At 31.7% G+C, this 12,882-nt stretch overlaps 1 protein-coding gene across 1 annotated transcript in view; it reads left to right on the top strand.

Annotated features, from left to right (window-relative positions):
* Positions 1-12,882, top strand: part of LOC145288909 (putative nuclear hormone receptor HR3) — a 938,903-nt gene that overhangs the window by 90,497 nt on the left and 835,524 nt on the right. Inside the window, exon 2 of the mRNA XM_080136367.1 lies at positions 9,507-9,618. The gene's annotated coding sequence lies outside the window, so the exon portion shown is untranslated. The remainder of the gene's footprint in view (positions 1-9,506; positions 9,619-12,882) is intronic.

Below are 12,882 nucleotides of genomic sequence, written 5' to 3' on the forward strand. Positions count from 1 at the left end.
TCCAGAAATACGTCAATCTGTCAAACTCTTCCAGGAGAAAATCTATTAAAATGTCGAATTGACCCAAGCAGTTCATTTCAGTTTAACCTTGAACTTCATCGTGGAAAGGTAAAAGATATTAAAAGTTCCTAGTATAAATATTCTTTCGCATTTGTTTTTAATTTCTGCGTGTCAATAATGAAAAAAATATTTCCCAAGATAAAAGTATAAAAAGACTGAAGAGAAAAATGGCAATTTTTTTCCGTTTTAATACAAATTTCAAATATCAATTCACATCTTGGCAGTTATCTGATATAATTATAAGCTTTGAGGAAGTTAAAAAATGCCAATGATGATCCTAATGATAACAATGAATGATTTGTGTAGTTTTTTTTCAATCATTCAAGTTATTTTAGCTATAACATTTTCTATTTACTAGTTTTACCTCAAACATTTACTTTTCTAAATATGCGTTGTATTTGGTGAAAAATTTTATAAAAATGAATAGCAATATATATATATATATATATATATAGTTAGATATTATGAACTGCAATAATTATATTGCCAGCATTATGTATATATATATATATATATATATATACGCACACAACCCCCACACACATATATATATATATACATATATATATACATATATATATATATATATATATATATATATATATATATATGTGTGTGTGTGTGTGTGTGTGTGTGTGTGTGTGTGTGTGTGTGTGTTTTGCAGACATCTCATGGCTACCCAAGAAAAAGAAGTGCCGACAGTACTGCGTTGAATATTTATCTTACGTATTTATTGCAATACCACATGATGAAACGAAACCAATGTAGATCATATATATGGATGTACTTTCAAATGATACCATGAAACTTTGTAAATTAAAAATCCTTCTAGAAAAGAAGAACACAGGAAAGAAAGATAAACCAGTAGAATATTTTAAAAAAAAGTTTCCGTGGTGATTTGCAAACTAGAAAAACAATGTTGTTTAATAAGAAAGTGAGTAAAATGTGTGGTGGTTTACTGGCATCAAATAAAATTAGCAAAATAATAACAAAGGCAGGAAAACCTCATAATTTTGGTGAAGCAGTAATTCTACCAGTAGTGTCTGTTATAATTTCGTCAGTTATGAAACAAAATGCAAGTAAAATTACTAATTCTATCCTTTTAAGCAACTCGTCTGTATCACGGCGCATTGATGAAACGGCAAAAGATGTAGAAAAACAATTGATAGCTCATTTGCAAGTGAAACATTTTGCTCTTCAACTTGATGAATCCACTTTAAGAGATTATGAGGTCATTTTATAAGCATATGTTAGATTTAACAGTGATGAAGAACCAAAGAGAAAATGCTTTTTGTTAAAAGTCTTGTGACAGACACAAAAGGTGAAACAATTTTTAATGAAGTTGTTACTTATTTCCAGGAAAACAATATTCGACTCAAAAATATAATCGCTTATGCTACTGATGATGCACCTTCGATGACAGGAGATATACAAAGGTTTTATTGCACATAAAAAAAAAGCTGTCCCGCAAGTATTTTGTATTCACTGCATGATACACCACTAACGCTTGCTTGCAAAGAAAACGTGTACGTCTGCATGATGCCCTTACTATCGTAATATGAGTAGTTAACCATATTAAATTCTCTCCGAGGCCGCCTTTTTCATGAATTATGTAAGCAAACTGGAGAAGAGTTCGAGCGGTTTGTATTACAAACAGAAATGAGATGACTATCAAAGGGGAATTGTTTTCAGCCTTTTATTGCACTTTGGGAATCTATTATTTCCTTTCTTGCTAACACACAACTTGGAGAACAGCTGCTTGCAAATAAATGTGATGTGTTTTTCTCATCAGATATATTTGAAAATTGAGAGTGAAAGAAGTTGTGTCTGAAGATTATATCAATGCGGTTCGTAGAAAACACCGCATATAAAAGAATGACAATATTAGAAGGAATTTTCAATAATTTTCAATTATATTACGTTTATTTGCCAACATAATGTGTTGTACAAGATGATAGATGTTGATGTCCCTAATTTTCGAGAGTAGTATCTCCTCTTCAGGTTGGAAAATAAAAAGAAATGTGTACAACTGTTCGGCAAGGCTTTCCTTTGTCTGTTTTATTTATTTTATTTTATTTCTTTATTTCCGGAAAAATTGAATTCACTTAATAAGCAGCTCAAAAGAAAAGATTTGATATCTAGTAAAAGTGCTATTGCTGCTTTTCTGAGGAAATTACAGTTGTATAAAATAATACCAGGCGTCATGCATTTGAACAGTTTCCTTGTTTGGCATCTGTTAGCAGCGATTTGCAAGTTGAAGATCTTGCATTATATGCTGAATAAATGGAAAATATGCATGAAGATATGAAAACTAAGTTTAGTGACCAACTCATGATGGTTATACCGACTTGGGTTTCAATTTCTTTCGAAGGTAATGTTGCCGATATAGACATATCTTTGCAAGAGCCTCTCATTGAATTACAAAGTGATGAAATTAAGATGGAAAGTACAATGTATGGAAAAGAAAGGATGTTGCTACAAAAGTACCCTTTGCTCTGGGATAAAGCAAAGCTCTACGTTATTGCTTTTCCAACATCTTTTCTTGTTGAATCAGGATTTAGTCGTATTTCTTGACTGTTATCAAAAGCTTGCAATAGACTTAACATTGTGAAAAGAGGTGATCTTCGATTATTATTATTATTAGGGCTAGGACAACAGCATATTCTTTTCATTGTTTTGGCTCTCGAGTGTGTATCCGTTGATATCTTATATGCTTTTATATATAGTGATGTGGTTCTCGGTTGATTAACTGTGTCTAACTGTGTCGGATAAAAACTCGAGGGTCAAAACAATGAAAAGAATATGCTGTTGTCATTATTAATATCGAGGTAACCAAATATAAAGAAACACGTCGAACAGCATGAATCACAATAAATTGAATAAATATACCCCCCTCTCTCTGTCTGTCTCTCTGTCTCTCTCTCTGTCTGTCTCTCTCTCTCTCTCTCTCTCTCTCTCTCTCTCTCTCTCTCTCTCTACACACACATATTTTACTTTAATTGTTTATCAAAAATTTTAACCAGTGTGCATAAATGCTATATGGAATTCAATTCCCTGAACAGCTCTGATATCCATCAGCTTGACCATGGAAGAAACATTGTAATATTGTGATACAAGATATTGGCAAAGGATGATGATGATGATTATTATTATTATTATTATTATTATTATTATTATTATTATTATTATTATTATTATTATTATTATTATTGTTGTTGTTGTTGTTGTTGTTGTTGTTGTTCTTGTTCTTGTTCTTGTTGTTGTTGTTGATGATGATGATGATGATGATGATGAATACTTTATTTGTATTAAATTAGTTTTCATTTAAAAGTAAAGCTTTATATATTATTTCTTTGTTGATTAAAACCTCAAAATTTATACTAGTGAAAAATAGAATATTGTTTTATGACTAGTAAGTTATGAGGGGTCCCCCAAGAAAAAAAAGAAGGGGAAATGGGTCCATGCGTAAAAAAAAGGTTGATAACCACTGTATTACATGATATAGGTATAACACTAATTTTTGACGCCAATAACAAAAAATGAAAGCAAAAACTAGTAAAATGGCATTAATTCATCGTAATTTTTACTCTGTATTGAAGAGAAAGGATCAGGGTTCAAATCACATTTAAACATTTTTATTTTATACTGAATAAAACTGACGAAATTTGATTTGAACGCCAAAAAATAAACATAAAAAAATTTGAACGTCACAAAATAAACATAAAAAAAAGAAATCAACATGGCGTCGGAGACATACAAAGGCCAGATCTTATAAAATATTAAAAATATAGAAAAAAAAACTTAGTACAAATTATATTATATCTTTTTAAAGTTTTTGTTCAATCATTATTCAAGTGAAATATGACAGTAAAAGTCTTACCTTTGGCTTGAAATATGAAAACGAAATATATAGATAGGATACTAAAAAAATCATATTTTAAGCAAACACTTAAACAATTAACTTCCAGTTTGATATGGAAGCCGTTAACTGACTTAATGTCTCTTAATATTAATTTTCAAGATAGCAATCTGTAGCTCGAAAAAAGTAATATTTAAATGATTCTATTAAATTCCCTTTTATTCTAGAAAATATCAATTTTTAATTCCTTAAACTAAGCTTTTTTTAAATCTTAACTAAATTAACTTTATCGGATACTTATTTTCCATACAAAATTTTTGTATGAACTAAAAGTCACATTTTCATTTAATATTGTAAAGCATGCCATGCACAAAGAAATTTAATTAACTTTTAAATCATAATTGTTTCAGTTAGAGTAACACTACAATTTTTATTAGTGATGTATGAAAAGATTATTGCCTCATTGACCTTTCGTATAACAAATTATTCACTTTCGATTTCTAAGTATATATTTTTAATTCTTCACTATTCAAAAATGGCATCGATTATTTTTTTTTTTATTATTAACAGTAAGATTGTCTGCTTATTCATAAGTTTTAAAAGGCAATCTTCCACAGCTTTTTTTTTCATAAACCTTGAAAAATTCAATCATTGAAAAAAATTAGAAATAATTTCGGAAATCATTTGAAATTACATAGGTAAAAACTGTCAAATGTAAATAATATTTTTTTTTAAATTTTGTAAAACTTAAACATTTTTTATATATTTTCCAACCTCTTTTTTTCTTAAAAAATCGAGAAAAATCGTATAAATTAGGGAACTTTGTGACCCCCCAAAAAATATATTTTATTTCATCATTCAAGTATATTTTGATATGTAAAAAACTAAGATGCGAATCACCCTCCCCCTAAAAATTCTGATAAGATCGCGTTGGTAGGCAAAATATGAGAATTTTTTTTTTATATTATTTTATTTCAGTTTAGTTCAGCCTTTTTTTTTTTTTAAATAAGTTTGTAACAAATTAACGAAATTAATCAATTATTTGATTTTTTGAGAGAATTTAAAAATCGCATTGTTTTCATTGTTTATGTCAAAATATGTAGAAATAACATTTGGTTCCAATTTTGCCATTTTTAGCTTTTTGGAGAAATTTTGAAAATTCATCGGTTTTATGGAGAGTAAAAAAAAATATCTGAGATTTTTTAATAATCTTTTTTTCTTGAGAATACTGCAAAAATTTAATGAATCAATTTTATTTTACAATTTCTTATTATTTGTTATGGGGGGGGGGTTTAAAAATTCCGCCTTTATTATGGTCATACCTATACATGATGTAAACTGTGGAGAGTCAGCATGTACCTTTTAGAACCGTTAATATCAACGGATAGGCTGTATCAACGAAAAGTTTAAGACCTCACAAAAATTTGAACTATATATAAAAACAAAGACAAAAAACTTTGAAACAGACAACGTTAAATACGAAATTTTCTTAGAGTTCGTGGGTAAAAAGGTAATGTAAGTACGCAACTCTTTGTCATTCACACAGGAGTTAATGCGTAACTACAGTGCTTTCATTCGCAAGGTCTCAGAGTTAATTGAGACTAAAACAACTTGCGTCAATGAACGATACATGCTCAACAGCAAAAAACCATAAAGGCACATACATTCGCGCACACATTCTCGCCTTTCTTAATGAGAATCACTTCACAAATCGAAAATTGCGATTTTGCGCAATCAAAGGACAGCATGTGCAGCCGAAGAATATTGGATGCATGAGGTGATATAACTATATTAAAAGTGAGAGACAGCTGCTAACCAGAACTTCAATGCAATGATTGGTAAAAAAAGGAGTTACAAACACACGCGCGCGTGCGCGCGCACGCACGCACACACACACACACACACACACACACACACACACACACGACGGAGGAATTAGCTAGGCACGATATAAGTTCTATGCGCAATCCTAATTAGTATAAAAACAATTATAAAAATAACAGAGAGAATAAAAAGCATGTTCGACGCGAGAGAAACAAATATGCGGCTATAAACATGTGGACATGTCATGCCCGGCTTAGGAAGAGACATGTAGGAATTGCCAACACGTTGCACGTAAAAAAATTTAGTATTACACTTACAATTGATGCAGAGAAGTTATAACAACAACGAATGGAACTGCGTTGTTGTTTAGAAGATGGAAAAAAAACTCGTGATATTGTGAAGGATGAACTTGACATTAAAAAGGTTTAACAATCTCACTGAAACTGGCATTAAAATATTTTAACAATCTCACTGAAACTTGACATTAAAAAGGTTTAACAATCTCACTGAAACTTTACATTAAAAAGGTTTAACAATCTAATTGAAATTTGACATAAATTTTTTTTTAACAATCTCAGTGAAACTTGACAGCGATAACGACATCAAAATCAATGTCAAGTAAAAAAAAAAATGAAAAATATCGGAAATAAAATCGACTAAATACGATCGCTATTATAAACTGACGATAGCGTACCACTTACGACAAGTATTACCGTCAAACGAAAAGGCTCGTTAGACAAATTAAGCTTTTAAGGATCTTGAAAGCGGTTGCAAGTTACGCGCATTTGCAAGATCATGTCAAAACATGTTCTCGTCTGCATGAGTTTATGTAGGTCTTTGAGTTTGTGCCAGAGCATTGTTATTAGTTTTGTCAGATTTGTGGTAAGTCAGTTTACAAAAGAGTTGAAGTCTACATTTTATGGAGGATTCAAAAAGATATAACCGGACAGTCTGCGTGTGGTGCTATACATCATCTCATTGGTTGAACATTTTATGCTATCCTTCACTGTCATACAGAATCCAGGAGAACCCAAAATGATAGTACGCTGTCTCCACACTCTTTTCCTTCCTAAAAACTTCATCAGTTGATAAAATATACTCAATTCGAACTGGTGACCTTTGTATATAGTGATGTAAGCCCGAACTCCAAAACGGGATATTCATCAAAGTATGTAAGTTTCTGCTATGGTGTCTGTAGTCATGTCAGACACCGAGAAACGCTTCAAACCAGCGGGGTAGACGATGGACGCATTCCATCAAGTAGGTTTATCTCTTTATTCACATACGCGAAATGCTCCTAAGGTGCGAGAAAAAACAAAAAAACGAAAATAAACCCCAGAAAGTGTACGGGTGTGTCTTGTGATCTTGGTTTTTTGACACGGCACACAGTATTGTGATTAATACTGGATTTCTGATTTCATATGAGGCCAAACAAATCTGCCGGTGATCAAACGATTTGAAGCATTTTTTTTTTTCAAATTGCTAAAAGAGAAAATAGGAATTAAAAATGTTAGTGTCGCAAAATCACATCCAACTTTATGTCGGGAACAATTTTAATAATGTAACCTCTTTTAAAAATAAAAAAAATAAGACGAAATTTTAGCAACCTTATTGAAAAAAAAAACTAATTTAATTACGAAGTTTAATTCACGACTATATATTTAATATTTATTCATAAACAAGTTATTTATTTTGTTAAAAGTTTAAAAATTACTTAGTAATCGTTTGAAGTGTCCAAGGAATTTTCATTATCGAATAGAAAGTCATTTTTCCTGGCTTAAAACAGATTTAAAGTATTGATAGTTGTTTATATTTGATCATTTTATAAATAAATATTGAAGCAACATTATGTTAAATCGATTATTTCATAACAATTTCGTTCAATTAATAATTCTATAATCAAACGATGACGTAATAATTAAATTTAATTTTCGAAATCCTACTGAAAAAATGACTGCTTTTTTTTTTTTTTTTAATATAACAGTTAAAAAAAACGGAACACGGCCGAAAATGAATTGACTCCCGGACAATGCCGAGTGTGAACAACTAATATATAAAGTACTAACAAGGAAAGATACGAATATCCAACATTCCAACTTTGATACCGACTACTAACATTAAAACCGACAGATACATTCTTAGAGTTCGCTCTTTGCCAATTTCGTGCAACTAATTTCTGTTTCTTTTTTCGTCTTGTAAAGATTTCTGTTTTTTACACTCGTAGTGTCTTATTAAGTCATTAGTCACACTGAGCCAGGTCGGTCAATCGAAAATGGGCCAATTACTCGCACTTTTTATCTTCCTTAAAATAACCTATTGCGTGCTAGACAGACAAAGCAGGTCATCACATGGGGTGACTTAATTGCGCACATTATTATATAAATAAATAAGACTGCATCAACAATAATCATTTAACGCGCGAATATTTCAACGAACAATTGACAACGACAGCGTTTATCCCGGCGAGGTGATTACATTAAAATACAGTCTGAACTAGATTTTGTTTTCCATAGATCTGTGTTGAAGTAGAGATGCGATAAGAACGTACATAGAAAGTTACTAACTTGTATTACAAACTTTCTTTTTATTTTTTCTTCGTTCGTTAAGCTGACACTTTCCTTTTCGTCTTTCTATCCAGCGGAAATAAGAGACAGTAAAATCAATAGCTTCGAGCTACGGCTATTTCTGAACTAATAAAAAAAAACAGCATAATTTCACATAAAGGTGTTAATTTGACATTTTCCAACATTCAATTGAAGTACTTAGTAAAACAAGCACAAGGGTGTAATATTGCGGCGATGGAAAAGGGGCCAGAGGTTGGTAGACAGTGTGGAATCTTTTAGATTAGAGGCTCTTTTTGGGACTCTGTCCAAGAGAGATAAACTAGTGGTTGGTACACCAGCCCAGATATGGCAACAATGCTCCAATGCTCCATGCATGAGCGAATTGTGGCTTTGTCGAGTTATAGGATATTGGCAGGTGTAAGAAGTTTTCTAGCACGGTAGATGAAATCTACCTTCCTTGTAGTAGCTTTGTCAGTATATTATATGTATTCGAGCACCCTATATCTGCCTTGTCCACTAAACTTCAAGTGATGGATGTCAAACAGTCTTTGTTTCGTCTCTGTTTAATAATATGCTTCAAATGAACATCTCTGCGTTACAAGCACAACTCGATACGACTGATTTTGGTTGTGGTGACTCTCTTCAGTTCAGAAATAATTTAGAGATTGTTTTGATAGACAATTTCTATGAGATAATCTCACAGGTAAAATATGGAGGATTATAGTTGGGTGAGTTTAAAATCCATTCACGGTAACACCTCTTACTGATGAGAGGATCACTAAAGTGTCCCTGTATGTTACTGAACGAGAATAAAACAAAATGTCGGATATTTATGATTGAAATTAGTTGACAAGTCAGACATAGACTGAAGTTTATTTGTAACAAATATGATTGGGTTGCAGTAAGATTTGTGAATTTTATTAATGATTTTATAGTGACATTTGGAAATTACTCGATATTTCAAGAAAGGCAATACTGACATACGTATATTTGGTGTATCAGAAGTTAAACAATCAAAATCTATCGACTAATAACATAAGAAATACATATAGTAAAATAATTATTTAACAAAATTATGAAATAGAATTATAAATAAAATAAGGTTGAAAATAAACCGATCAACTAATCTATTAATTACTATCTTAACGAATCGATTTATAGCGATTTTTTTAATAATTTATAATTTTTTTTAATTCCAGCTGTCAACATCTATGCGGTCGACAGAACTGTCTATAGCAGCACCTTTAAAAGCACCGGTGGTCAAGTTCTCGCCGATTCTTTTTCTTATCTGATGCGATATTGGAAGAAGTGGTATGTTATTTTTAACACCTCTAAAACCAAACTTCTCTTCTTTCACCACCAATGTTTGGATCTTTGTCTATGGAACCTTTCTAGTGAAAACTCCTTTCACGAAATTCTTGAATTTCATCGCGTTTTATGACTTTAACTTTGCATGTACCTACTGACAATTGTTCTTCATTTGCATCAGCTGTTGTGTGTAACTAAACAATTAAATGGAACAAACCGAAACTACAATGAATTATAAAGAGTAACGTATTGATAGGAATGATAAAAACTGAAGAATGGTAGTTTTGGGATGAGATTTTTAAAAGAAGCTGAACTTACTGAGAGTTATATCGAGATGTTTAATAAAGTGCAAAAGTTTAAATGTAACATAAACCAATATCTTGTTAATCTTTCCTCAGCATGGTCCCAAATAGTAGCTACTTATGTTCAAGTGGCGATATTCCTTGTGGAGTTGAACGTGAGTAAAAAAACAACTTATTTTGGAAGTTTATGTATTAACTTAGTACCCAAGTATCATATTTTTTCGTCGAGACTTTTTAAGGCTAATGGATTCATTGAGTTGTTTTTTTTTTTAAATCCTAAGTGTTAAATAATTTACTTGCTGCCACTTCAGATATTATGCCAATATAAAACTGTGAGAAAGCTTTATACCTTTATATAAAGGCATAAAGCTTTCTCACAGTTTCATATTGGCATAATATCTGAAGTGGCAGCAAGTAAATTATTTTTCTTCTAACCTGATGTGAGAAAAAATACAAGATTTCTGATTATTTTGATGTGTCAGGTTAGTTGAGAGTATTTACGTCGAGGGGGTACAAGTGCTACGAGTTCGTAAGAGCACATTCCATTTTAAAACGTTATAGTTTTTCTATGAAAAAATACAATGCCTTGGTACATGTTCTTATTTTTTTTTTTATTTAATCGAAGGTTTCATTAATTATCTATTTGGACACCGTGTTGTTAGTGTTATTTGTTAAATTACTGAGTCAATCTATATTATGATAGTTTCTTTTCTAGTTAGTTCGTACGTTACCCTTTGAAAAAAAAACCCGGCCAAATACATTTTTTAAAGCCAAACTGCTTCAAAATAGGCAAAATTGGCGAAATTTGGCTTTAAGACCAATCTGGCAACACTGAACAAGAATATGAGAGTGATCTCCTTTTAATGTAGCCTCGTTTTATAGTATATTTATAATAATAATATATGATCATTGTTGTAATGATCTGCGAAAAGAACTCGTAATAATTTTGACATACAACGATTCTTAAAAGAAAGAAGTCAGTTAAACGTAACATAAAAAGGGAACATTTAAAATAAAGAGGGAAAAAGATCATTGGCTGCCAAGAGGTGCTGGACTGAAGAAGTAAACTAATTCTGAGTATTTATTAGTACTTAGTTTATCTCATTCGGCTGAAGTGTATATTTAAAGTACAATAGACATTATTTTCACAGAAATATCAATAAATTCATATTTGCTGCGTTATTGTTTTTTCTATACACAAAAATATTTTTTGCGCTATGTTACAATATTTTTTACTATAATGAGAGTATGATCTCGCACAGTCGGGAGATTCTATTTATGAATGATGCCGTTAGGAACTGTTTTTATCGTATCCAACAAATATACCTCCATCCGTTTTAATATTTAATTTACTCTTTTTATCTATATATGCGAAACAAGTTGAACCAAATACATGCATTGTGCTTAAATTTGGTTTTCTACCACAGAAAGCTTCATATGGCATTTTAGATAGTGTTTTGTTAAAGCACCTGTTTCGTTTATAGGCAGCCGCCATAAGTGCGTACGTCCAGACGCTTTTGGGAAGTTTTGATTCAATAAGTAGACATCTTGCCATTTCAAAAAGTGTCTGCCAAGCTCTTTCTGCAGTCCCGTTTTGGTATGGCGATCTAGGGGTCGACTTTTCATGCTTGATACGATGGTTAATTAGTAAAAGTTCAAAGTCTTTATTAGTGAATTCCGTACCGTTGTCAGAGCGAATACACTTTACTTCCCCGTAGGGAGCCATGTCGGCTAATTATTTTTTAGTTGGTAGCAGGGTATCTGATTTGTTCTTTAAAATGTAAACCATTATTAAACCTGAATGGTCATCTACGAAAGTCAACACATATCTACCGTTCAAGTCACAACGCACCATTGATAGGATTTTCTTGGCCTTCTTGTCTTGTATCTCGTTTTGACAGTTTGTCATTTTCCCCTGCGTACAAACGTCACAGTTAAAGTTTTTTATGCTTTTATTTTCATTCCATCAACTACAGTCGGCAAATGTTTGATATCAGGAATATTGCAGTCCAAGAATTTTATGTCATGTCTGTAAATCATAGCAGGCGGTTTTCGATGGGACTACGCTATTTAAATAATAGAGTCTTCCATTTTCTTTAATGTCGAATACAGTTCCATTCGGGTACACCAGTTTTGATTTATTGGGGCTAAAGTTTATATATGCACCTTGTTTAGTGGCAGCTTGTACAGAAAATATATTTTGTTTAAATTTCGGGATTAGAAGAGCGTTTTCTAGAATACAGAAACACAGTTCACCTTTGTTGTTCCTTAGCGAGATTTTAGCATCGCCTCTTTTCAAAACTATATCGTTTACTCGACTGCCGTCAGCTAGTTCTACAAAATGATTTTGAGGCTTAAAGTTGGGATCAAAATTGATAAAATCAAATTCTTTTGTAACCACATGTGCTGTGGCACAACAATCGACAAGAAAATTATTGTTTGTTGAAACGTTAAACGTCCATGAAAATACGAATGTATGTTCGTTAACGGAACTCTCCACATTTTTAATGGAGTCGCCATTTTGAGTCTTGTATCTACATTGGAAACTCTTGTGATTAGGTCGTCCACAATTATAGCAAATGACTTTTGTACTTTTCTTAGGAGAAAAATTGTTTTTGACAAAGTTGCGGTTTTTATTACCGGCATGGATATAATTTAATTTTGGTGTTTTTGTATGCATTTTTAAATTTCATGTAGATTCGTTTTTTTCTATGATCATTTTTTTCAGTTTTCTCGTAACTTCTGAGTGCTACCTTGAATTGGTTAAAATTCATAGGTTTTTCTTTCTGGGTTATCACGGTGGTAAATGGCTTGAAATCACTCGGTAATCCCTTAAGGACCATGGAAATTAACAGACGGTCGCTTGTAACTTCACGTCACATTTTTAAAGAATTTGCAGTCGTTTCAGCTCTTATAATATAATAAGTAATGGTTTCGGCTTCCGTTCGTTTTAGAGAGGTCAGTT

Source organism: Euprymna scolopes, chromosome 2, assembly GCF_053919585.1.
Source record: "Euprymna scolopes isolate OS-2025 chromosome 2, ASM5391958v1, whole genome shotgun sequence".
NCBI lineage: Eukaryota > Metazoa > Mollusca > Cephalopoda > Sepiida > Sepiolidae > Euprymna > Euprymna scolopes.